Below are 27,916 nucleotides of genomic sequence, written 5' to 3' on the forward strand. Positions count from 1 at the left end.
GCCACAAAGCACATGGCTTCCAGTAGAATCCTAGGCTCCAGGATCTCTTGGGGAGTTTGGTTCTGTGAAAGGAACATAGAAACCCCAGGCCATTACTTCTAAGAACTGTTTTTTTCTCTTTTTCCTGAATAAGTTGTTTAATTTTATCTTTATGTTTGGCAACACAAAGAGTTTATAAAGTCGTTGGTTGTAACAAACCACCAAGTACAAGCAATTTCAGGGAATTTGCTTTGTAATATAGTTATGTTACCTTCTTTGAAGGAATGACGAATATCTTTATCTACACAATAGGTTAGCCTTCTGGAATTTTCTACATTATTCTACCTTGACTCTCATGGAGAATAAATATAGGGAATATGTTCTAATATGCCACTGTCACCTGTGTATGTAGGCATTGCTCTTCAATCATGACATTCTTTTCTGCTAAGCCTTGATGTGGCTGCCAAAACATTGTCAAAGAGTCACTCAATTGAGGGAGTCACTCAATTGATTGAGATTTGTGCTTCAATGAAAAAGATTGTCTAGGGGCGAAAAGTTCCCTTCACATGATTCTGAGATCGTTTTAGCAAAGACTTCTCTTAAAGACCAGACACTCATTTGCTTACTTCCAAGATAAGAAAAGCAAATAGGAAGTTTCAAAGAAAGTTTTAAATAGGCATGGGATAAGAGGTCTGGTAAACTTGGAAGAGAGAGATGTGTTTAATTTATATTAGGTGTTTTTGTCTGCTAGGCTGATTATGTAAAAAAAGCCACTTTAGCAAATCAATTATAGTTAGAATGACAGGGTACAATGGTAATAGTTGAGACAAGCTTCATTAGGCATTTGTGAGTGTGGCTTTTTTCTTCTCAAAGGTCTGCCTGGGTCACTGGAATAACTGTGAATTTGGGTCAAGGACCTGAGTAAGGAGGGGAAGGCTCATTTATCATCAGAGAAGGGTGAGACAACTGTCATCACTCCATTTGACTCCAGCTGTGAAGTGAACAGCTTATTTTGTTTTGATGATGATTTGAGAGATTCATCAATAAAATCACCAATACTCTTTTCAGTGCTGCAATCTGTCTGTATGTCTGTGTGTGTGTGTGTATGTACAGGTACATACACGTGCTTATTTCAAGGAAAAAGGGAGAAAGCAGGAAATAGCTTTACCTTTACATATATATATATTTACATATGATTTCCCATTCTCTATTCACTGATGGTAGGGACACATCTCAGAATCTCCAGCTGGTCCATCATTGTCCCTGATGGTTAGCATATTGAGCTTGTTTTGCAGCTTTATTGCTCAAATGTGCTGTGGTTGCCTACTGTGCTACTCATATAACCAAGCCCAGAGGATTCTTTGGAGGAAGGAGTGATTAACTGGAAGAAATGGACTGAGTAGACTGTCATCAATCTCTTTCCTTTATTTTCAAGAGCTCATTTCTTGGAACTCAATCATTTTGAAGACTCTAAGGTCCTTGTAATGATTTCCTGGGTACTTACTAAGCTAATACACACTCACCACTTAATGATGTGTGAGGCACTGTGCTAAGCTTCTCTCTTTCATGGATTCATTTAATCCCCACAACTACACAGTGGGGTAGGTTCTATTATTGTTTCCTGTATTAGTTAATGTAGACTTAGTGTTATAACAAATAGACTCAAAATAAAGAATGGCTCAGAAACCACAGAATTTTCTTCCTTGCTCATGTAACAGCACTGTGTAGGTGAAAAACTTAGAGGGTGAGCCGCATCCCTACAATTATTCAGGAACCTGGACTGATGGAGGCTTTGCTATCTTCAACACATCGTTTGTTAGATGATCTTGAGGGATCATCTCCATTCCAACCATCAAGGTGAAAAGAATATAGATAGAGTACTATCCTGGAGGTTTTTATGCAGCCGATTGGGAAGTTGCAGTCATGAATTTTGTTCACATTTGTCACAAAGCAGCCACAAATGGTAAGGGTAACTGGGAAATGTAGTCCCTGGCTGGCCAACGACTCCCCTGAGACAACTCTACACTATGGGGAAAGTCTAACAGGTTTTTGGTGATCTGCCAGCCATCTTTGCCCCAGTCTGTCCTTCTGGCTACCAAATTGCTAAGAGCACTTTTCTTCTCATATTATTTTCTAAGAAAGGCCATCTGGATTTCCATTAGTTATCATATCCGGGTCAAGGCTGTCTGGGTAATGCACTGCCCTACATCAAGTGTGGATAGATGTGGTTCCTTGTGTCTTACAACATATGACCTGAAAGCTGAGTTATTTTCCTTCCTCTCACCATATACCCAATAAATAATGACATTATGACAACACACATAGAAGCTCCATCCTGGAGAATGAACGCATGGGAAACTCACAGCTATCACTGATCTGTAACAATGACGAATCATATCTAGCTTAGTATATGGTGAACTTTTCAAAAAAAGCTTTATGGACATTTGAATAGAATGCATCCTCTCTGATGCATACATATACACACACATATATATGTATAAAATATATATTTTGTATATTGAATTCATGTGTATATGTAATATAATTGTACTCTATAAATGTAATATTCACACTTATACATATATGAAGAGAGAATACATAATGAATGTGTAATAGTGGATGAATCTTATTATTCAAATTATATGTTTAATTTTTTAAAAGCTAAAAAAATTAAAAATTTTTTTTGTAGTGATGGGGTCTCACTCTCTTGGCCAGGCTGGTCTCAAACTCCTGGGCTCATGTAGTTCTCCTGCCTTGGCATCCCAAAATGTTGGGATACAGATGTGAGTCATGACGCTCACCTTTTAATACATTTTAAACCTTTTTCTTACCTGAAATAAAAGATAGAGAAAAGTCTTTAAAATATATATACAACTTAACATAGTAATAAAGTAACCATCAATACAATCATCATGTAGATCAAGAAATAACCTTCTCAGCAAGGCAGAAATCCCCTAGCCCTATTACATCCTTATGACAACTTGTTTTACTACTGCTTAAAGTAACTATTGTCTTGACTTCATGGAATTCAAATCTCAATTTTTCTATGTAGTTTTACAACCTAAGCATGCATTCCATTTTTTTTTTTTTGAGACGGAGTCCCACTTTGTAGCCAGGCTGGAGTGCAGTGTCGTGATCTCGGCTCACTGCAACCTCCGCCTCCTGGGTTCAAGTGACTCTCCTGCCTCAGCCTCCTGAGTAGTTAGGACTACAGGTGCATGCCACCATGCCCAGCTAATTTTTGTATTTTTAGTAGAGATGGGGTTTCACCATGTTGGCCAGGTTAGTCTCGATCTCTTGACCTTGTGATCCGCCTGCCTCAGCCTCCCAAAGTGCTGGGACTACAGGCGTGAGCCACTACGCCCAGCTGCATTCTTAATATACATACTTTAAATCTGCTTTTGAATTTTACATGAATGGAGTCATACTGTGTGCATTTTTGGTGTCTTTTCTCATTAAACACTGTAGTATTTGTTGAATAGTGCTGTAGTTTACTTATTTTCATTTACGATTTGGAAGTGCTTATCTCTTATTCTAGCTGGTTACATTTTTAAGCCTTACATTTTCCGGATTTATATTTAATCCTATGGTCTGCCACTTTGCCAAAAATTAATCAACAATGATTATTCTGTATTAACTACAAGACATTTTGATTTTTTTCACTTACCTCTGCTTTTTTTAGTTTTAGAGTTATAACTTTAGATGATCTTGAGGGATCATCTCCACTCCAACCAACTGTCAAGGTGAAAAGAATATAGATAGAGTACTATCTGGGAGGTTTTTATGTGGCAGACCTGGAAGTTAGTCATCAATTTTATTCACTTTTGTCACATGGCTGCCATGAATGGTAAGGGTAACTGGGAAATGTAGTCCCTGGCTGGCCAGTGACTTCCCTGAGGCAACTCTATACTATGAGGAAAGTCTAACAGGTTTTTGGTGAACTTGCATACAATAAAATACACAAATTTTAAGTGCATAGCTCAGCTAATTCTTACAAATGTATGTTCCTGCATAACCACCATCAGAATCAAGTTACAGAACTTCCTCGCCCTCCAAAAGGCTTTCTCATGCCCTTCCCAGTCAATACCCACCTTCCACAGATATTTACTATTCTGATGTCTATTATTATAAATTAACTTTCCCTGTTATTGAGATATACATAAATGAAATTACACAGAACATTCTTTTTGTGTTTGTCTTTTACTCATCTATATATTTTCGATGTAACAGGATTTTTTTTTCGCTGTGCAATTTTTCATTGAATGCATATATTACAACTGGTTTACTCATTCTGTATTATAATGAATAAAATTGCTATGAACAGTCTTGAACATGTCTTCTTGTGGCTATATATACTTATCTATCTTGGAAATATGCAAATACATGGAATGCCTGTCTAACAGGGCAGCTGTATATTTAACTTTATCAGGACTGTAAAATAGTTTTGAAAAGTGCTTGTAGCAATTCACACTCCAAGTGGCAATGCCTAAGAATTCCAGTTGCTTCATTCATATCATCGCCAACACATAGTGTTGTCAGTCTTTTAAAAATTTTAATCAGGGCTGACTAACTTTTTTGTAACTGGACAGATAGTAAATATTTTAGGCTTTATGGACCATAAGCCTGGTGTAACGACTCAACTCTGCCATTGTAGTACAAAAAGCAGTCTCTGACAATACACAAACAAGAGTGCACAGTTGTGTTTGCCAGTCACTGGTCTAAAATGTTTATTCCATCACTTCTGTATTCTAGCCCATGGATAAAGGAGAGGGAACTTAGACCATATTCTTTTCTTTAAAATCATGGCCCGAAAGTTACAAATACTACTTCAATCCACATCCCATTGGTGAGAATTTTGTCACATGGCCAATTTGCAAGAGAGGATGGGAAATTATTCTTTTGTTATGTCCTCTGGGATCAGCTAAAACTCTCAGAGGTTCTATCACGAGGTCAGGAGATTGAGACCACCTTGGCTAACAGGTGAAACCCCGTCTCTAATAAAGATACAAAAAAAATTAGCTGGGCGTGGTGGTGGGCGCCTGTAGTCCCAGCTACTCGGGAGGCTGAGGCAGGAGAATGGTGTGAACCCGGGAGGTGGAGCTTGCAATAAGCTGAGATTATGGCACTGCACTCCAGCCTGGGCGACAGAGCAAGACTCAGTCTCAAAAAAAAAAAAAAAAAAAAAGAAAGAGAATGTGTATTTGTGGGCAACTAGCTATCCTTTCCACAGCAGGCCTTGTCTTGTGGCAAATTTCTTCAAGTAAAGTAAAACTTATTTTTATTTCTTTCGTTACATTCCTTCTGTATCCTTTTCATCCATTTCTTCTGGAATTCATGGTAGATAGATACTGGCTCTGAAAGATCTATCTTCCATGACTATTGTCACTTCTTTTATAATTTCCACCTCTTAGTCCATTTGATAGATTTCCAGCTTGTTAATTCGGTTTTAGTTGATGTCTATTTTGGTATATTCAGTTGATTTATTTGTTGCTCTTTTTTTTGGGATGGAGTCTCACTCTATCGCCCAGGCTGGAGAGCAGTGGTGTGATCTTGGCTCACTGTAACCTCTGCCGCCTGGGTTCAAGAGATTCTCCTGCCTCAGCCTCCCGAGTAGCTCGGATTACAGGCGCCTGCCATTGTGCCTGGCTAATTTTTTGTATTTTTAGTAGAGACGGGGTTTCACCATCTTGGACAGGCTGGTCTTGAACTCCTGACCTTGTGATCCACCTGCCTCGGCCTCTCAAAGTTCTGAGATTACAGGCATGAGCCACCATAACTGGCCTTATTTATTGCTCTTTTAAAAAATCCTAGCAATCATATGTTTAATTTTCAGATTCTGATTACTGCTTTCCATGGTGTCTACTGTTTTGTAGCTATAATGTCTATCAAGTATTTAAATTTCCATTCAATATTGTTCATCAGCTCTGTGTACAGGCATCGAATATTTTCTTTTTAGGGCAAGGTCTCTTTAATATTGTTAGTTTTTCTTATAAGTTTTGTTATTTTGGGGCTTTTGCTTGTATTTGTAAATTTACGTCTAGAATAAGTACTAGTACTTGGAAGGGATTTCTTTAGCATGAGTGAATGTTGATGTTCTTTAGACAGATATTCAGTTATGATTACAAGACCTCTGGCTCTATAGCTATGCAGGGCAGAGGAGTAGAGAAATATTTAGTTGTGTAGCTTTTTCTTTAGGTACGTGAGTGGCTTGACTGTGGGATGCTAGGAGTTTCATGCAACATACTCAGTGTTCCAGTGCTCACTTGAGTTGTCTTCTGGGGGCATATCTTCCAGTTTATTTGGTGGTATATTTGAAGATCATCCTTCAAAACGTATTGAAGTCAATTTGAAAGCAGGGACCAATACAGTTATTCTCCAGCCCTTTAGTGAATTTTCTCACTGATGATCACACAATTTGGGGTCTCTTCCAGGGATTGTCCACTCTTCCTGATTTTCTTATTTGGAGATTATTCTGTAGTTTTGTTGGTCGTCTTTTTCGACGGCATGAAGTTGTATGTTCCTCAGTTCTTTAGGAGTTCACTGTCAATCTTTTTTTTTTTTTTTGACAGAATCTTGCTTGTGCTGTTGCCCAAGCTAAAGTGCAGTGGTATGATTTTGGCTCACTGCAACCTCCTTCTCCCAGGCCCAAGGGATTCTCATGCCTCAGCTCCCCAGTAGCTGGGCGTACAAGCATGCACCACCACATCTGACTAATTTTTGTAGTGTTAGTAGAGGCAGAGTTTCATCGTGTTGGCCAGGCTGGTCTTGAACTCCTGGCTTCAAGTGATCCACCTGCCTCGGCCTCCCAAAGTGCTAGGATTACAGGTGTTAGCCACCACGCCCAGCCCACCGTCAATCTTATGTCATGTGTTTTTTTTTATCTTCCAGAAGTTTCTTAATGATTGGGTTGGCTAATGCATCCTCAGTGTTAGCTATCATGAAGTAGGATTGCCTCTCTTGGCTGAATTTTGTGTCAGGGCTGTTGGTGAACGAGCCAAGAATCTCAACAGGGTTCTTGGAATAGACCAAAACTTTGAAAGCAATGTCCTTTTTATGTTTCAATAACTTGTTTAAAAACCTTCAAGCAAAGTGTTTCATTTTGCTGGAACCTTTCAGAAGGACAGTTTTCTGGAAAACTTCGGAGGTATATATCTACAGTCTGGTATAGGAGGCATCACGGAACCGCCAAGGGAGCCGGTTCCATGCAAGCTAATGCCTGGAGAAGCAGAATCAAATAACCAAGTGGGAGATGGAGGAGGTTTTGTATTTGAATTTATTACATTGTATTGTGGTTTTGTTTGCTTTTATTTAAAATTAAACTCATCAACTGATTTTTAAATTGACTTTCGGCATTTTAAAAATACGTAGAGGAACAAAGTTGGGAATCTAACTATTGTTTGGATTCATTAAGAATTACTCTATTAAAATTATTATTTCATTTGAAGTTTTAAAAATTAGGTTTATTTTAAAAATAGGTTTGCTTTTCTTATTACAAAAATAATATAGGCCCATGGTAAAAATGTTTGGGAAATGCAGATAAATAAAAATAATTTAATCCACCTTTCCAGAGATAGCTACTGATAACATTAAAATATATATATTTTTAGCCCTTTTTCTCCCATGTATGAATTAGGCTTAATAGAAATTGGGTAACTTACTGTCATGTGGTAAATGGTGAAGCCATGCTATAAAACAAGGCTCACTTATTCCAGAACCTTTGTTTTTAAACACTGCAGTGTATACTTGGCCTTATGGATCAATTCCTGGCCCTAGGAAGTCCTGGAAGATGTAGGATTATAGCGGTTGGTAGCCATCAGCAGGAAGCTGAGTGAGGAGGTTGATTACTGTGAAGCATTCTGTTAGGTCCAAGGGGAGTGTTGCTCTTTGGGGGGTTTGTTTTTCTTAGTTTCCCCAAAGGCCTGCTCTTGTTGATGACTCATATCTTATTGGCTCTGAAATTCTACTGTCTTCCAGGTACCCGACAGAGCAGATTCATTATGTTTAGTTGTTTTATTTTTTTAATAGAAACTCTGCACTGTTGAACTCTATAGCAAAACAAAAAAACTCACGTGGATTCTAATCTTGTAATTATCAATTTGGGTGCAGTTTTCTCCTTGAGATTGGGCAAAGGTAGAGGAGGCATGGTGCATGCCACAACCTTCTTTATTATCCTTGAATTTACTCATCTTTTTGGCAGGCTCACAGAAGTTAGCAAGGACCCAGAGAACTGGATTGCCATAATATCTCTCTAAGACCTGCTTCAGGCAGTGCATTTCAGCAAGGAGCAGACCATGGAGGATCGCAGGGATCTGAATTTGCAGGTGATGGTCCAAATTGTTGGCTCCAAGTATAAAATACTGATTTCCCAACTCCTCTACCCAGGGCTTTCTTGCTCTGAGGCCAGGCTGGCACTGTTTGCATAAAGCACTGTTCCATTTGAAAACAGCTGTGCCTAGAAGCAGATGAGAGTCGACGAAGTAGGGATCATAAGTCAGCAGAACTGTGCTACAAAGGCATTTTCTGTTGCTGCTTTTGGTGGATGCTGACTAGGAAATCAGACACTCCATAATCAACAGAACTTTACATCGTGCATTTTAGAAGCTAAAAATCTAAGATAAGAGATCCTTAATGGTTTACTCCCCAGGACAAAAGCTGTAGCTCATAGATTCTGTGTTTTCTGGCATTAATGTTATAATCTCGCTGAAACGAACATTATCAGAACTCCTTTTAAAAAGTCTTTTTGAAGTTTGCTAACTTATGGTTATAAGACGTGCCTTTTTCCTCCCGATGAATGTCAGTTGGTATCATCTTCCCTACTTGACTGACATAAGCTTTCTTAACCTGCTGTCCTTGAGATAAATCTTGGTGGGGAAGTTAGTTATACTCAACTACAAAAAAGACACTATCATTTTGATGTGTTACGGAACTGAGGAGTGATAGTTCCTATCACTGGGCTGGTGAACACTCTCCTGCTTCCTTTGCTGTAGTTGTTATAAATGGTGTGTTTTGGGGTTTTTGTTTTAGTTTATTTTTACATTTATGAGTCTGTGGTCTTTTTCTCACAACAAAGTCCAGCCATTCCTGCCTGCCTCATCACTCCTAAGTGTGGTATAACAGAACTTGAATAAGCAATGTAAGGCAAACAAGAGTTTGTGATTTTATTAGACATGCTGGATAAGAAATTCTTTTTTTTGAGACTGAGTCCCATTCTGTTGTCCACACTGGAGTGCAGTGGTGCGATCTTGGCTCACTGCAACCTCCACCTCTCAGGTTAAAGCAATTCTCCTGTCTCAGCCTCCCGAGTAGCTGGGATTACAGGCACCTGCCACCATGCTGGGCTAATTTTCGTGCTTTTAGTAGAGACAGCATTTCACCATGTTAGCCAGGCTGGTCTAGAACTCCTGCCTTCAAGTAGTCCTCCCACCTTGGCCTCCCAAAGTGCTGGGATTACAGATGTGAGCCACTGCACCCAGCCTGTATAAGGCATTCTTAATACATCTCTTTTCCTCATATACCATCTGATGATTATCTTTGACTGTCATCTACACTCCTCTTCCACAGTTAACACAGTCATGAGTTATGGTCCTGAGTTTGGCCTGAGCAAGAATCAATTCTTGATGCTGTTGACAAAGCTGCTTTTGGACTCACATTATGATCCACATTTCTAAGACAGAGTCAGATACTATAAACAGCCTATCATTGCGTTGGGTATAAAGCTTAGAAGCAGAGTCCCCAAAAAGTGAAGACAAATCAATAGTTTCTTATTCTTCAATAGTAAAGCAATTGTATCCTATTTCTGCTCCTAATAGTACACTTGGAGGCATCTTTATTGTCTGGTCAGATCTCCTCCGATATCCCCCTTACTCCCCAAAACAAACTCAGCATGACAACAATATGAAATTACTAACTATGAGAATGCGGGAAGAAGTGCATTAGTCACTAAGTGACCTTGTTGGTGTTTGTGTTTTGAGTTTCAATAGCCCAGATGATGTTTCATCCGGATGCTAACATCCAGATGCCCTGCCAATTGATGTACTTATTTAAGTCAAGCCACACGATCCTATTTATTCCTTTGCCATTTTATTTGCTAGGGAGGATTTAAAATGAAATGTTCTCCTTTGTCTGAACATGCACTTGTCAAAGTTCTTCATCTATCAATAGCAACAGAAAATGCAACGAACAAAACTATTTCTTTTAGATCTATTTTTGTATGTCTCATATTCTCAATGTCATTCTGTACTACCCTCCCACACCTAAGTGGTCATCTGGCCTTCCCTAATACAGTTCTTTGATTTCATTGAGAACAGCCGTTTTTCAGATTTAGGTGGCATATGTGCTAATCATGGTTTAATTGGTCTCTCCTGTTCTGTGATGGTACAGGTGTGATGCAAATAAAACCTATATGTGCAATGGAGGTGATTGGAATTACGGTCAACTGACAGGAGGCATCAACCTCTCAGTGCTTGAATAGCCAGTTTATTGGATCAGACAGGACAATTACCACAAATGGCCTGTCAGAATGCTTAGAGTTCCCTATAGGCTTTGAGGCAGGTGTTTGTGCCTTCAGTTTAATCTCTTCCTTTCTAGTTCCAGGCTACATGCAGTCCTTGGCACCAACAGAAGCATTAATACAGAAATGTGGGTCACCTGCATGCCCAGACCAGTGGATCTGGACTCACTGCCAAATGAAGTATTAGTTCCCTGTGATGCAAGCTGGATTTCTCCAGGGAAAAGTTAGCCTGACTTGCAATCCTTTATGGATCATCTGAGTGTTTGATTTAATAGAATTATGGATATTTAGAATTCTTTTTCCTCAGTTCCGGTGGAGCCTCTAGAGACTACAACATTCATATCTCTCATTTCATGATTGAGGATTTGGAGTTTCAGAGAGGTTAAGCGAGTGCCCACAGCTCAGCTAGTCAGTGGTAGAGTCAGGGCGAGGTTTCAGATCTTTGGACAGTGCTGATTACTGGACCCACAGCTGCCGTCTGAGTGTCCTTTCCTGACACCTGACAGTTTCTGTCTGTGGAAGGTTCTGAAACCTTAACAGCTTCTAGAGATTGGATGAGCAAAACATATACCTCTACAAAGAAAAGCTACAGGCAATTGTTTTCTTCTTTCACTTCTCTCTTTTCTTCTGTGTGATTTTTTTTGTATCTCACTACAATCAAAGTAGCAGTTGTTCTATGGGGTTGCTTTTCCTGAGTGTGAAAGCTGTTTGAAATCTGTGACAGTTCTGTTATATAGCTAGGCTCAATTTCATACATTACGGTTGGTCGTCAAAGTTTGATTACACAGAGGACGTGTGTTAGACATATCCCTACTTTAGAGGTGTAGAAACGGGGCTTCGGGAATGTTTAATAACTTTCCAAAGGTCACCTGAACGGTAAGGCTGGGGGTGGGAGTTGAAGTTGAGACTGGTTTCCCTGAAACCTGTGTTGTTGACCTCGTGGCACACAGTTCCTCAGAACCCTGAGCCCTACCATAGTCTTTTATCTTACTCCGAAGAATGAATGCAGCCTTGGGAGAATTTGTTTAACAAGGCTGAGGCATTTCTCAAAACTCCTCTTTCTAGATCAAAATTTGGATGATAATTTTCCTCTTCTCAGATTATGCCTAGTCAGAAAATTGTTCCAATGATCAAACTTGTATCAAACTTGGGGTTAAGGAAATGGGCCCATGCAGTTGGGGTGATGGTCTTGCCTTTCTGAGAAACCCCTGTCAAGAAAGCCACTGCTAAGTGTATTAGATGTCAGTTCATTCTCTGAAAGTAACTTAGTTTATTCTTTTTTGGGAATACAATGGTACTGTATTTTTATGTATTTATCACATTCCTTATAGAAATATAGACCTTGCTACTTAGGCCATTTCTATCAAAACTCAATAATTTCTAAACTAGTAAAAAATGTGAGCATTGCTGTTTCATAGACAGTTATAAAGCTGTCAGCTTTCTAGATGGTACTTTTTTAACTTGTGGATTTTTCTCAGAAAACCCCATGACTTGGAAAGCCACTCTTTTTTTTTTTTTTTAAATTATTAACAGTTTGTAACACATCTTTTACCTCCTTCATATCCCTTGTGATCATGTACAATTCATCCAGTTTCTCTTATTCTCATTATAAAGGACAAAAAGTAATAAAGGCGGTAGAATGGCTTGTTAAGAAAAGCCAAGTTCTGGGAGAAATTGGCAGGCACCACTCAGTTATTGGTTTAGGAAAAACGCTTCTAAATCCTTGCTTGGATGGCAGGACAGAATGTGAAATTTGGGAGGCATTGTGATCCAGATGGTTTTCTTGTTCCCTTGTAAGTCTACATTTTCCTTTTTTTGGAGGATAAAGACAGAAAAAATGAAAGATAGCAAAACTCAGTTTTTAGTTAGCTTCATGTTGAGCAATTAATCTAGTCAACCCATGTTTTGCATGTACTGTTTTTCATAATTACCAGTTAGAATGTTTGAATATACAAATGAGCACTGTCACCTAGATAAAAACATGACCAGTTTCAAAGCCTGGGGGACATGCACCAAGAATTATTGCCCCACATAGAAGTGTTCAAGGCTGAAGATGACCTTGACCACCTTGTCTTTTCTGCCAGGAAATGATTCAATGCCTATCTGCCTACTTCCCATGTCTTCCCAGGCCATTTATTTTTCTTGATTTCTCTCTCTTCCTTCAGTATTTATCTAATTTTCAGATATTATCATAAGTTGAAAGGGTTTGTAATAGCATCATTAGGAGGATGAACAGAGGGTTCAGACTCTCACCCAACATCTGCCTGTACCCTTTGATACAAGAGCTTTGGATTTTTAGTTTGAATGGGAGTTTGGTTTGAATTTTTAGTTTGAAGTTTTTGGAGTTTAGTTCGAATTTTAGTTTAAATTGGAGTTTAGCTTGAATTTTTAGCTTCAAGTTTTTTGGAGTATTGTTTGATTTTATTTTGAAGTGGAGCTTAGTTTGAATTGAATACAAAACAGGATTCAAGGAGGATGAGAGACAAACGTGATGAAGGTATTGTTTTGTCTTTCTTGCCTTGTACAATGAAATCAGTTTGAGTTTATTGGTTAATGGGTTGATGGCCAGATGTCGTGGGGTTTAAAAATTTTTAAATAAGCGGGTTCAGGTTCTCACTGCCTTAGCAGTGGTGCTTCAGTGTCCAAGTGTCAGTGTATACACAGAATTGAAGAAGGGGGATTATTTAGGCACAGTTTGGCGCCTTTGGAAATGGCATCTGGAAGAATTATCTGGAGACCATGCTCTTGCCTAGACACTGGCATTAACAGGATGGAGGTGACCAGCAGTTGCTGGAGGGAGGCTGACAACATCTGTGGAGGCACTTGGAGCAGGAGAGGGAGAACATGTCAGTTTTATATGAGGACTATAGCTGACACATTAGTTTATGGGCATGTGTGAGGTATCCCCTTGGGAATGACAGTGACTAGGGAATATTTTAAATACCTCTTAGAACCAATGAAATTCAGGAATCAAGCAATTTTTTATTCATATGAGGGAAGAGCTTATTATTTTCAAGTTAATTTGTTAAGTCTGGTGAGTGTGCAAAACTGTGAACGTCTGAAATGTTATCCTAGTTGCAAGCTAACAAGTCAGCCTACTACAGTTTCATGGGTGCTGGTGGAAGACATGAGACTCCTGGTAAGAGACAAAGAACTTTATTATGCATAGCTCTGAGGCAGCATGAGCTTCATGTTTGAATTTGTTCTTTCTGTCCCCCATGTTCCATATGATTATGCAGAGGAGGACCTTGCTGAATGCTGTACATACAGTGGATTTGTGTCCCCATGGAAGAACCCACGCCTAGGAAACCCTAAATTTTTAAAAGGGTTGTTAGCAAACCTGACCAGCGTTTGCCTTCAAGGGAGATGCTATCTTTCTTAAACTGGTCGAGAAATAAATCTGCCCTTTGCTAGGAAGACACTACCTCCATCTTCCAAGGCTGTTGGACATTCAAACATCTTTGATGAGATAGTCTAGAAAAAACCTCCCAATGCATCTGCTCAGTTTTGCAAAAATGTGAGAGACTCATGAAGAGTTGTCTCCCAACAGTATATCCCAAAGACTCATATTTTTATAATTATTGTAGATGGATAAACCTGGAGTCATTGGAGTGATACCAGTAGAGGTAAAATAGGAAGAGTATTTTGAGGGTGTGAGGGTCTTTTTATGTTCACTGAGTTATACCCACTGAGGCTTTTCCTCCTCTGGTCTATAAATTGGATGAATTTTCCAGGGCATTGTCTCATCTTTCTTGTTATTTAGACTCATCTGGCACAAATGCTTAGGCTACGTCTACAGTTCTAATAGGTTTTGCCTTTGGTATGCAAAGGAAAGGCTTCAGACTAAATGTTTCAGTGTCCATTGAAGAATAGTGACAGAAACGAGAAGGTATCTTATCATATCCTGTCATTGTGTAATATGCTGGATTGCTTCAGCAGATTAACTAGAGAATAAGGAAAAGTCTACATGAAAGTGAGTGAGTACATGCGGAGTGTGTGTGTATGTGTGCGTGAGAGAGAGAGAGAAAGAGAGAGAGAGAGAGATAGAGAGAGAGAGAGATAGAGAGAGAGAGAGAGACTAATGGCTTTCTGTATTCAGAAAGAGCCTATATGCTTTTGTACTTTTAACACCGTTGGTCTAGCATAGCTCACTTGAAAGGCATTTTAAAACTCTTAGATGTGCTCTCTCATACTTTTAAGACTTGCAAATAATAACCCAAGATTTTTGATGATGACGATACTTGGTAAACACGAATTTACCTTCAGAAACACTGCTTCTTTTTTATTTATTTATTTATTTATTAAAAATTATTATTATACTTTAAGTTCTAGGGTACATGTGCATAACGTGCAGGTTTGTTACATATGTATACTTGTGCCATGTTGCTGTGCTGCACCCATCAACTCGTCAGCACCCATCAACTCGTCATTTACATCAGGTATAACTCCCAATGCAATCCCTCCCCCCTCCCCCCTCGCCATGATAGGCCCCGGTGTGTGATGTTCCCCTTCCTGAGTCCAAGTGATCTCATTGTTCAGTTCCCACCTATGAGTGAGAACATGCGGTGAGAAACACCACTTCTTAATTCAGATGTTGCTTAACTCAAAGGCTCAGTATTACAAAGTTGTGAAGATTTTGTAGGTAGGAGGAGAAAACTAAATCAGTATTTTTAAGTATTTAAAAAGAAAGAGAAAAGAGGAAAATCATATGTTTTACAGGTAGAGCATCTTCGGCCTTTTCATAGCTAATCTGTTTGGAATTCTTTGACCAGGGTGGAATAAATGTATTATATGAGAGGCTCTATTGAGCACAGTGTGATGGTCGCTTAGTCTGACTGTGGCTGTGTCTCACACATCACTGTACCCAGTCAATACCCTATTATTGCAACTTAAGTGGTTTGCTACAGTATTCCACGCACTGGGTATTAGAAGCTGTGTTCCCTAATTTCCTAAGCAATAATGGTATAAGCAGTAAGCATTTTTTTATTATAAAAACTAACAATTGCCTCCTCAGAGCTAATGGTTTTTTATATACTACCGGTACCCAGGAGATTTAGTTATAAATCAGAGTAAAATTGAATATGAAATGTACTAAATTTTGGCAGAATTACATTTTCTTTGTAAAGGTTGAAGTCTTCAGTTTTTCTTGAAATCAAACTTTGGTTTTCTTCCTGGTGCCTTTATTTCTATTTTATTGAAATGGGTGTGTTGTTTCCTGATTAAAATTGATTCAGAATAATTATAACAATAATGGTTTATAGCATGGGCCTGGGTAACATTCTTAAGGCTCCTGGAGGCTGTCTCATCCAGCCTTTCCGTCATCTGTTTTTAAATGTGAACCATATTTGAGACGCAGAAGCAGTAATAGTTATGAACTACATGACAAAGACTGTCACGTGAAAGATCATTTCTCTCTTCAAATGACTGCTGTTTTCACAGATCAGGGTCTCTGTGTTCAGGTGAATTGCGTATCTACTGATTTTACCGTAAATAGAAGGTAAGAAAGGGCAATAGTTTCTCTTATGAGTAGATGTAATTAAGGGTTGTTAGTGTCCAGGTAGCAAAAGCCCCAGTCCCAAATAAAGGTAGAGTTAGAGCTGCCCTGGGGTGATAGGAGCTGGAAGTTCAAAGTCAGCACAGTCAAACTTACATTCTTATCTCTTTTAGGAGGTCTCTCAGTTTCTCCTTTTTACTCATCTTTGCACATTCACTTCATTTTTCTCTTTCTTCCTGGGCTTTTTCTGCTTCTTTATACATGGCAGAATATGGCAGCCTCACAGGATCCATCCCAGGTTGCATATTTTCAATCCCAGTGACTGGTCCCAGCCACCAGGCCAGAGTCAGCCCGGAGACCTTCAGGAGTGGGGCCACATTTAAATTAATGGGGAGTGAAGGGGATGAGTGCCGTGGCTTACACCTGTAACCCCAGCACTTTGGGAGACTGAGGCAGGTGGATCACTTGAGGTCAGGAGTTTGAGACCAACCTGGCCAACATGATGAAACTCCATCTCTACTAAAAATACAAAAATTAGCCTGTAATCCCAGCTACTCGGGAGGCAGGAGAATTGGTTGAACCCAGGAGGCAGAGGTTGCAGTGAGCTGAGGTTGCGCCACTGCACTTCAGCCTGGGTAACAAAGCCAGACTCCATCTCAAAAAAAAAAAAAAAAGAGGGAGTAAAGGGACAGTGACAATAGGCGGGGTATGTTTCTTGATTAAAAGTATTGAAATTGACCAATATTTATGATAAAACCAATTGCAGCTACAGTCTGAAGGCCAAATATAGTCTGGAGGTTCCCTGTTTAAGATCCCTCAACAAGTTTTTCTTAGACCACTCTCCAAATATAAGGGACACCTAGCTTCATCCACAGGGTTAGAATTGGGATGATGCAAGGGCAGCTCTTGTCTCAGGTGCAACATTTAAGAGGATCCATGAAAATATCAATAATCTAGATAAATAATGCTTCTATGTAATATTAAAAAATCAAACCAGTGTAAAAATTCCATGATGAAAAAATAGAAAATTTTAAGGAAGGCAGGATTATTATTGCTGATTTTCCTTTTCCTTCAGGCTCCAATATGGCTTAGCACAGCTTGCTTGGCCAGGTGTTGACCTATAGGCTAGTCAGTCGAGGGCAGGGGAGTGAGTTCCATCAATAATGTAAGGGGTCAGTTCTTAGCAGTAGGGACATGGGCCAGGCAGGCACACCTCAAAAAATATCTGCTAACGGATGTGTGTTGGAGCATTATACTTTCTTCTGAACTATGGCCCCTGGATGAGTCAATTTAGGTTGTCATAACAAAATACTATAGAATGGGTAGCTGAAACAATAGAAATATATTTTCTCACAGTTTTGGGGGCTGGAAGTCTGAGATCAGGGTGCCAGCATGGTTAAATTCTAGTGTAGGCTTTCTTCCTAAACTTCTAGATGGTTGCCTTCTCACTATATGCTCACATGACCTTTCATCCACACGTGGAGAGAAAGAAATAGAGAAAGAGGGAGGGAGGGAGGGAGGGGGGAGAGAGAGGGAGAGAGACGGGAGGAGAGAGAAAGAGAGTGTGGGCATGAGCAATGAGAGAACAAACTCTCGGGTGTCTCTTCTTCTAAGGACACATGTCCCATCATGAGGGCTCCACTGTCATGACCTCATCTAACCCTAATGACCTCCCAAAGGCCCCATCTCCAAATATGGTCACGGTCACCATGAGGTTAGGGCCTCAATATGTGCATTTGATGGGAGAGTGGGAAACATTCAGTCCGTATTAGCCCCCAAAGATTAGAAATACACTTCAAACATTTTTAACTCTTCTTTAATAGTCTTTCTTGGGTTTCTCATGTGTAAATTTCTACTTTTCTTTGTTTACATTTAGTTATTTTTAGACAGTGTTGTCAAAATATAAGCCCGATAAATTAAGTTTAGATTTTGTCATTGACTTCTTATTTCAAGTAAGTTGCCACAAGAGTAGCTTTTTGTAAAGCTGAATTAATCATCAGCAGACTGACTCAAAGATTTAACTAGACAATGAGGCTCGGGTGCTTAACCATTTCTGAAACCCCCAGGACCTGACCAATTATTACTCTTGCCATCCATAAGAAGACAGAAACATTTAGCATATGGTTTTTCTTTCTCGTCTAGAATCAATCAGAATGTGTCACTTTGTAGCTTGCTATGGTCAATCAAAATGTTGTGCCTAGTTCTTCTAAATGTAAATCTCCTAAAGACATTTTTCAGAAAAGACTGTCAAATTATTAAGTGATAGGAAAGTTGGTAGAGAAAATAAATTCCTTTAGACATTTTATAGGTACTGAAAAATTAGGAAATGCTTTTTTTTTTTTTTTTTTTTTTGAATCTCCTCAAGGGATGTTTTGGTTTTGATTTCAAACACCATATTGGAAAACATTTTAACTGTGAATATAATTCTGAAAACACTTCGAGCCCTGACAATATCTGTCCTGGGCAGCTTCGTATCAAGCTGGCAAAACAGATCCTGAAAAACCAGGGGAGTATTTTTGTTTTCAGAATGCTTTATATGCAATTCCCCAGAAACAGCTCAAAAAGATAGATACTCTTTTCTAAAAGGTTGCTGGTTTAGCACTTCCCAACTTATAAAGGTTGGAATTTCCCACTGGCTCAGCGGAGAGATTTGTATCAGTTATTTTAGATTCACTTAATAGCACATTTGTGTTTGAGATGAAGCTTGAGTCCCACCAGACAAAGTAAGATTGTTCTTAAAAATTGGCCTCCTTCTCCCTCCTCCCCCATGTATGCTCAGATCTACAGTTGCGTCTTCTAAATGTTATTCCACAGCTAGATATGACATCCCGTCTTAAACCAGCAGCAGTAACTGCTGTTTCTCTTTGTAGAGAACATGGCTGGATGTACAGCATGCGGATTTGTGAAGGCTGGAGTTTTTCAGTTCCTTAAGTGAAGCCCTCACTATAGTTCCCTCCACCTTCATGCTCGTGTGTTAGTGTAGATCAGAGGGAGGGTGAAGAAAGCTGGTGATACTTGGAAAAGTACCGTGAAGGCTTGTACAAAACACAGCCAGCACACTTGCCTCACCACCAGTAATTTCAGGGCATTCAGTGTATTTTATTTTCATTTTTGCAGGGACACTCATCATGCTCTATCTTGTTTAGTGCTTCCCTACTAAACTTGCATACTCCTTAAAGGCCAGTCTTCCTTGCAACCTTGTATCCTTCACCACCCCTTGTATTGCATGTGAAGGTCACTCAGAAGTGTGCTGAGTGCTTGAAGATGCTGAGTGTGTTTGAATTGATCAAAAGTTCACTTAGGGGAAGGGAAGACTATTATTTATTGAGTGTTTATGCCAAACATTTGACATAAATGCATTTTTCCTGTGAATCCTCACAATAGTCTTATGAGAAAGACAAACTTATTCCCATTTTGCCAAAAATGGAGAAACTGAGGCTTTAAATAGTAAATTGCTCTGCATCAGTAGAGTCAGCTGGACCCAGGGTTCTAAACAAGTCTATCTGGTCTGAAGCTGATGTCATCAGGCTGGGCTGCATCTGCAATTAGAACCAAGGTCCCAGATTCATATGCCTGTGGGGCACAGAATACAGAGAAGGAGCTGTAGGAGCATTGGGGTGAAGGAGAACCCCTGCCTACAGACCTTTGTCCAAAGTGAGTGGCCTCTCAGTTTCAGCCAACTTTACAATAGTAAGAGAGAGAGGGAAAGAGGGAGAGAGGGGAGAGAGAGAGACAGACAGAGAGAGAGAGAGAGAGAGAGAGAACCAATACATTTGCATTTTTTAGGGATTTTTCAAAGTCTTCCAATTTTTATATTTTAGCAACAAATTTGATAATAATGCTTGTAAAAGTTAAAAACAGTTCAGTGGGCCAGATTGAGACTGCAATCTGAAAGTTTTTAGCTGTTATATTAAAGAATAGTTTTAAAGAATTGCAACTGTTTCCCTTAAGTAGGCACAATCGTCCATTGGTATCTGAGGGGGGTTGGTCCATGGATGCTCAAGGCCCTTATATAAAATGGCATAATATTTGCGTATAACACATGCACATTCTCTCATATACTCTAGATTGCTTATAATACCTACTATAATGTGAATGCTGTGAGGTAGTGGTTATACTGTATTGTTTTAATTTGTCTTTTTCTTTTCTACATCCCCGAGAAAGAGATGTTTTAAAATTTGTATTCTTCTTCTTCTTCTTCTTCTTTTTTATTTTTTATTTTTTTAAGGACTTTTCATCCATGGCTGGTTGAATCTGCAGATGCGGAACCCGTGGATACAGAGGGCTGACTGTACTGTAACCCTGACTGATGTAAATGCTACCTGCCCAGGAGAACTTAGCGAACTAACTGTAATTACTGGTTTGCTGTTTTATCAGTATATGAAATATTTATGGATAATACTTTCATAAGAAGCGCTTTCCTATCTACTCGATGTGGAATGAGGACAGTGAATGCACCTGCTTACTTCTTTTGCTTACCCTAGTTGATGTGATGTTCTGACTTGGAACTTCATGAAAACAGCACAGTTATTTATTTATTTATTTATTTATTTATTTATGGCGGAGTCTTGCTCTGTTGCCCAGGCTGGAGTGCAGTGGCATGATCTCTTGGCTCACTGCAACCTCCGCTTCCCGGGTTCAAGCGATTCTCCTCCCTCAGTTTCCTGAGTAGCTGCTACTACAGACGCGTGCCACCATGCCCGGCTTATTTTTTGTATTTTTAGTAGAGATGGGGCTTCACCATGTTAGCCAGGATGGTCTCGATCTCCTAACCTCATGATCTGCCTGCCTCAGACTCCCAGTGCACAGTCATTTATTAAGCAGTGAACTGATGCTGCATCCTGAACTGTATACAGTTTTCTAAGTGTTTCGCACATGTATATGCACTCTCGTAGTGATAGTGACAGGAGGCAGCCAAATGCCTAGGCAGATGGGGGTGGGTCCCCAGTGAAACCCCACCTCCAAGCTGAAGACAGTTTAAAACCTGAAAGCCACGCTACAAGTTAAATCCTCAGACTAGATTGAGAACTTGTCTTCCTGTTTTGCATGCTTTCCTCTGATAGGTCCCCACTTTTCGCCTATTTTACATAAAGTTACCCTTTCCTAATTGGTTTTCTACACTGTCATGCCCATCTTTGAGCGGTGTCTTTACTTTAACCTTTTTTGTATACTCACAAACCAGTCAGCATGCACTCCCCGTTCTGAGTCCGTAAAAGGCCCTGGACCCAGCCACATGGGGGAACTTTCCTGCTTTCTGGTAGGGGAACCAACTCTATATCCCCTCCACTGAAAGCCATTTGTATTGTTCAATAAAATTCTTCTCCGCTCTCCTCACCCTTCAATGTCCAACATATCCTTATTCTTCTTGGTCACTGTGTAAGAGCTCAGGAACTGCTAAACGTGGGTACAAGCTATAACACAGGCAAGCTGGGGCATGCCAGTGTGGCTGTGTGAGGCCTGGGTGGGGCATCACCAGCCAGGGTTCCCCAGCTTGCAAAGTGACTGAAACGAAAAATCCTACATCAACAGTGACATGCATTTGCAACCACATGTAGTTTTGGCGTTAATTACTAGTTACTCATTACGAGATGTTGATAATGTCCCTTGTCAGAGGCAGACAGGGTGGTTAGTCTCTTGTTCTTGATCTTGGTCCTTTTTATCTATTGTTATCCTGGCTCAGGTCATCAGCTTGTATTGTCATCCTCTTCCCTGCCCAGAGTGTGCCAGTCTCTCCTTTGACATATGTGTTGATATGATAATCACAGCAAAGTGTGTCTCTTAGCTCCATATCCTGACATTTGCATCTGCACAGAGTTCAGTTGAATTACTATTGCTTTACCAATTTCTGTTCCTAACAGCTATTTCAGGAAGCAATATAGTGAGGTGATGCCCTTCACTGTCAATGTTTGAATGCCTGTGAATATCCCCATTCAGTACTCCCTTGGTAAGATGACTTTGAGGAGCTTCCATGATTTCTGTGTAGAAAAAAGAATACCTTCTAAGATGTTGCCAAGGTTCAAATGTCTGTTCTTCAATGACTGTCCCCTGCATTTCATTGTAAATATGTCTACTTCCCTACTGCAAGAATATATCCTGTCCCTGGATTTTTCAGATTTCCCTGCCCTTTTAAAGTGGTATCTTGCCCTTTCTTCTACTTTTGCCCTGTTTCCTCTCTTTTCCCCTCCCTATTTTGTCCTCCCAGAGAAACCACTTTTAATCATCTTTAACTTGTAATTTGGGAATTTAACATCATGTCTGTAAACAACATGCTTTCATTGCTACCACTCGATTTTTCAATTACAGATATTGTTTCTGAAACTTCAAATATGGAAGGTAAAGATTCAGCTCCATTTCTCTCCTGATTCCTGACTTTATATGACCACCGTTCCATTTCCTATTTTTTTCTGATAGAATTAGTTGAAATTTGTTAGACTGGCATTCTGTATTCAATGTCTGTATGATTATGGCTTCATAAGCACTATAAACAATCAAGCCAAGACATGCACTATAATTAATTCCTTTTACTTGGACTCTCCTTCCCCCAACTTCGGATTAATAATTGTCATATTTTTCCTGTTGCTTAGTTTTTTAATGTACTTACTGAAACATTCCAGTAATTTTCTCAGTCTGTTTTTAGTATATTCAGATATGTCAGGTAGTATTAATGTTACCTTTTTGGAGCAATTTCTCTTGGAGTCATCTGACCTGCTATAGTCTTTTTTTTTTTTTTTTTTTGAAATGGAGTCTCACTCTGTTGCCCAGACTGGAATGCAGTGGTGTGATGTTGGCTCACTGCAACCTCCGCCTCCTGGGTTCAAGCGATTCTCCTGTCTTAGCCTCCCAAGCAGCTGGGACTACAGGCACGAGCCACCACTCCCAGCTAATTTTTTGTATTTTTAGTAGAGACAGGGTTTCACCATAGTGACCAGGCTGGTCTCGAACTCCTGACCTTACGTAATCCACCTGCCTCGGCCTCCCAACATGCTGGGATTACAGGCATGAGCCACTGCACCTGGCCTGACCAGGTATAATCTTGATCATCCGTACTTCATGTCTACTGCACAACAGTCTTCCTATGATCTTCCTTTGATATTATCCTGGTGATTCCTTTAGTCTCTCCCCTGTTTCATTCATAACCACACCTTCTTTTTTCTTGGTTTACAGCCTTCTTTGGAGGGGCACATGTGCTGGTAGTGTCCTGTGAAAGGGTGCCTGGGAGATCAATATTTTGAGATAATACATAATTTTAAACATTTCTAATCTTTCTTCACACTGAATTGATAAGTAGCTGCTGATAATTTACCTTCAGAGTTTTAAAATGATTACTTCATTGTCTTTTGGGTTCCAGAGTTGTTGAGAAGTCTCAGTCCATTCTCCTTCCTGGTCTTTTGTATGTCACTTCTACTTTTAACCCCTTTGGAAACTTATAGAATATTAATTTTTTTTATTGTCTTAAAATTTCACATTGACATGCTTTGGTATACATTTACTTTCATCCATTTTGCTGGTTACTCAGTATGCCTTTTAAATTTGATTCCTTTTATCCTTCAGTTCTGGAATTCTTCTTGAATAATAATAATATTTATTATTTGAATGTTTCATTAACCTCCATTTCCTCTGTTCTCTATCCTATTCAGAAATTAGACCTCCTAGACTGTTCCTCTAATTTTCTTATCTTTGTTTTCCTGTTTTTAATTTGTGTCTTTATGTTCTGACTTTCTGAAAGTCTCTCTTGCCCTTCCTTCTTTTCCATTTTTTTCTTTGTTGAAATTTATCTCTACTACATGTGAAAGGGATTTACCAAGAAAAAGTAGAATGAAGGATGTTGATTTGGGGAAGGCTATAATTTTTTTAAAATGAATTTATTGAGATGTAATTAATATCACAAATTTCATCCTTTTAATGTATACAATGTAGCAGTTTTAAGTATATTCATAATATTATACAACCATCACTAGCATCAAATTTTGGAACATTTCCATCACCCTACACCCCGATAAGAAAACCCATATTCATCAGCAGTCACACCCATTCCCTCCTTGCCCTCCTTCCTGAAAACCAGTCATCAATTTTCTATTTCTATAGATTTTCCTATTTGATATTTCATATAAATGCAGTCATACAATATGTAGTTTATGTCACTGACTTTTTAACTTAGCATTATGTTTTCCAAGTTTATTCATTTTGTAGCGTGTGTCAGTAATTTTTATAGCGGAGTTATAGTCCATTGTATGAATATACTATAACTTGTTTATCCATTCATTTGTTAATGGAAACTTAGGTTATTTACACTTTCTGGCTATTATGAATAATACTAGTAAATGCTATACACATTCATACACAAGTTTTTGTGTGGCTATACAGTTTTCATTTCTCTTGGGTAGGAGTGAAATTGCTAGGGTCGTATGTAATTCTATGTTTAACTTCTTTTCTTTTTGAAACAGGGTCTCACTCTGTTGTCCAGGCTGTAGTGCAGTGGTGTGATCATAGCTCATTGCAACCTTGAACTCCTGGGCTCAAGCAGTTTTCCTGCCTAGGCTTCCCAAAATGCTGGGATTGCAGGTGTGAGCCATCATGTCTTGCCACTGTTTATCTTTTTTGAGGGAACTTCGCCAAGCTGTTTTCCAAAAGAAGCACACCACTCCGCCCACACATTTTACAATCCAAACAAAAAGCACGTTACCAAGGTTCCACATTTTCTTGGATCTTGCATCGCGTTTGTTACATTGTCTATATTTACAAATCCAAAAGTGCCTATTGGGTATAAAGTGGTGTTTCTTTTTTTTTTTTTTTTTTTTTTTTGAAGCCGAGTCGCTCCTGGCCAGGCTGGGAGTGCAGGTAAGCATGATCTCGGCTCACACAAGCTCCATGCCTCCCGGGTTCCATATTCTCCTGCCTCAGCCTCGGTAGCTGGGACTACAGGCCCACAACTTGGCGCCCGGCCTGGCTAATTTCTGTATTTTTAGTAGAGCGGGGTTTCACCGTGGTCTCGATCTCCTGACCTTGTGATCAGCCAGCCTCGGCCTCCCAAAGTGCTGGGATTGGCGTGAAACTACCCGCGCCCGGCTAAAGTGGTGTTTCGTGGATTTTGATTTTCATTTCCCTGATATTGTAGTGTTGAGCATCTTTTTATGTGCTTATTGGTCATTCGTGTATCTTCTTCGGATAAATATCTAATCAATCTTTACAATTTTAAAATTGGATTGTCATTATTGAGTCGTAAGTGTTCTTTATGTATTCTACATAGAAATCCCTTATTAGAGTTATTATTTGCCAATATTTTCTCATTCCATGTGTTGTCTTTTTACTTTCCTAATGATGTTCTTTGAAGCACAAAATATTTTGTGATGAAATCTAATTCATACATTTTTCTTTTGTTACTGGTCCTTGGTGTCATGTCTAAGTAACCATCGTCATTTGGATTTAATCCTACAGATTCATCTAAGGGTTTTATAGTTTTAGTTCTTACATTTAAATTGTTGATCAATTTTGAATTAATTTTTGTACATGGCATCAAGTAGAGGTCCATGTATATTCTTTTGCATATAGATATCCATTTATTCCAACATCATTTGTTGAGAAATCTGTTCTTTCCTAAGGAATTATCTTGGCGTCTTTGTAGAAAATCAGTTGATCATCTATGTAAGGGCTAATTTCTACATTGTCAATTCTATTTCACTGACCTATATGTTTAACTGTTTTGAGAATCTCCAGATAAGCCTGGGTTTCAGTACCAGAGTAGCTAGCAACCATACCCCAATGGGAAATGAAGGGGAGCTGGACATGGGTATATACAGAATTCCTTTCGCTGGATACATCTTTCACCTGGCAGATGGCCTAATGTCTAGTTGCACAATTCATGACCATACGGTTTCTCACATGGAAAATTTGTTTATATTGGCAGATGCCCTGTGAATCTTGTTTGACTCATATCCAGTTTATGCCTTCCTTAGCGTTGCTCTGGCCCTGGTAGCCTGACCTTGTGATCTGCCAAGGGTCTCAGAGAAAAGCTGGCCCAGGGTGGCCTCTATAGTTCTTCAAATAGAAGGTGCAAATTCAATGCACTACCACAACATGAAATCGGTTCAAATATTTTTACTTACAGATCCTGGGCATGGAGGGTGTAATGAGTCAGAAGAGTAGTCCTTCATTCTGGCCCATGCAAGGCAGGAATGAAGAGGCAGACAGAGAGAGAAAGAGAATGAGCATAGTAAATAGCAGTATACACAGAGGAATAGAAAGTGGGTTACTTTCAGTTGTGGGCAAATGCCTGAATGATCCCTTTAAAGGAAGCTGGGGGAAAGCAGGGAGCCCTGTTAGCTAGGCAGGAGAGATGCCTGTAAGTTCTTGTGTCTGGCCACTTACTTGATCCATTTGGGTGTGGTGATTTGGGTGTGGTGTTTTACTTCTAATGCCTAGGTGAAATCAAAATAGAAATTAAAAAAATTTGAAATTAATGATAATAGTGACACAACTTATCAAAACCTCTGGGATACAGCAAAAGCAGTGCTAAGAGGAAGGTTCATAGCATTAAATGCCTATATCCAAATGCACTTTAGAATCAGCTTTTCATGTTTGTGAAAAAGAATGCTTAAATAGTGATGGGGAGTGTATTGAGCCTATAGATAAATTTAGTGAGTTGCCATCTAACAATATTTAGTCTTTGAATTGATGAACATGGGATGTCTTTCAATTTAATTAGGTATTCTTTAATTTATTTCAATGATGTATCATAGTTTTCCACATACAAATCTTACAATTCTTTTTAATTTTTAATTTAAAAAAAAATTTTTTTTTATTGAGGCAGGGTCTCACTCTGTCACCCAGGCTGGAGTACAGTGGCATGATCATGACTCACTGCAACTCAGCCTCCTGGGCTCAAGTGATCTTCCTACCTCAGCCCCCTGAGTAGCTGGAACTACAGGCACGTGCCACCACTACTGGCTAATTTTTGTATTTTTTTTTGTAGAGATGGGGTTTCGCCATCTTGCCCAGGCTGGTCTTGAATTCCTGAGCTCAAGTGATCATCCCTTCTTGGCCTCCCAAAGTGTTGGGATTACAGGTGTGAGCCACTGTGCCGGGCCTACAATTCTTTTGTCAATTTTATTCTTAGGTATTTTATTCTTTATGATGCTATTATAAATGGAATTGTTTTCTTAATTTTATTTTTAGAATGTTTATTGCTGGAGTATATAAATACAATTGACTTTTGTATATTGATCTGGTATCTTGTAACCTTGCTGAGCTCATTTATTAGATTTAATAGTTTTTAGTGGATTTCTTAGGATTTTCTGTATATACAAGATCATTTCATCTGAGAATGGAGATAGTTTTAATTCTTCCTTTCTAATCTGGATATCTTTTTCTTCTTTTTCTTGCCAAACTCGGGTCAGATCCTCCAGCACAGTGTTGAATAGAAGTGGTAAGAGTGGACATTCATGTCATATTTCTTTCTTTTTTTTTTTTGAGACAGGGCCTTGCTCTGTCACCCAGGCTGAAGTGGCACGATCTCAGCTCACTGCAACCTCTGCCTCCTGGGTTCAAGCGATTCTTCTGCCTCAGCCTCCCACGTACCTGTGATTACAGGTGTAAGCCACCATGCCCTACTAATTTTTTGTATTTTTAGGTTTTTTTTTTTTTTTTGTATTTTTAGTAGAGGTGGGTGTTTTGCCATTTTGCCCAGGCTGGTCTCGAACTCTTGGCCTCAAGTGATCGACCTACCTTGGCCTCCCAAAGTGCTAGGATTACAGGTGTGAGCCACTGCACCCAGGACTCCTTGTCATGTTTCTGATCTTAGGCAGAAATCATTCAAGTCTTTTACCACTAAGTACAATGTTGTCAGTTTTTCATAGATGACCTTTATCAGGATGAAGAAGTTTCCTTTTACTTCTAGATTGTTAAATGTTTTCATTATGAAGCAATGTTGGTTATTG

General features: G+C 39.3%; 1 long non-coding RNA gene across 1 annotated transcript in view; it reads left to right on the forward strand.

Moving 5' to 3' along the window:
- The first annotated feature begins 20,218 nt into the window (after nucleotides 1–20,218).
- Nucleotides 20,219–27,916, forward strand: part of LOC110743570 — a 42,489-nt gene continuing 34,791 nt past the window's right edge. Inside the window, exon 1 of the long non-coding RNA XR_002522858.2 lies at nucleotides 20,219–20,333. This is a non-coding gene — a long non-coding RNA (uncharacterized LOC110743570). The remainder of the gene's footprint in view (nucleotides 20,334–27,916) is intronic.

This window comes from Papio anubis, chromosome 5 (assembly GCF_008728515.1).
Source record: "Papio anubis isolate 15944 chromosome 5, Panubis1.0, whole genome shotgun sequence".
In the NCBI taxonomy this organism is placed as follows: domain Eukaryota; kingdom Metazoa; phylum Chordata; class Mammalia; order Primates; family Cercopithecidae; genus Papio; species Papio anubis.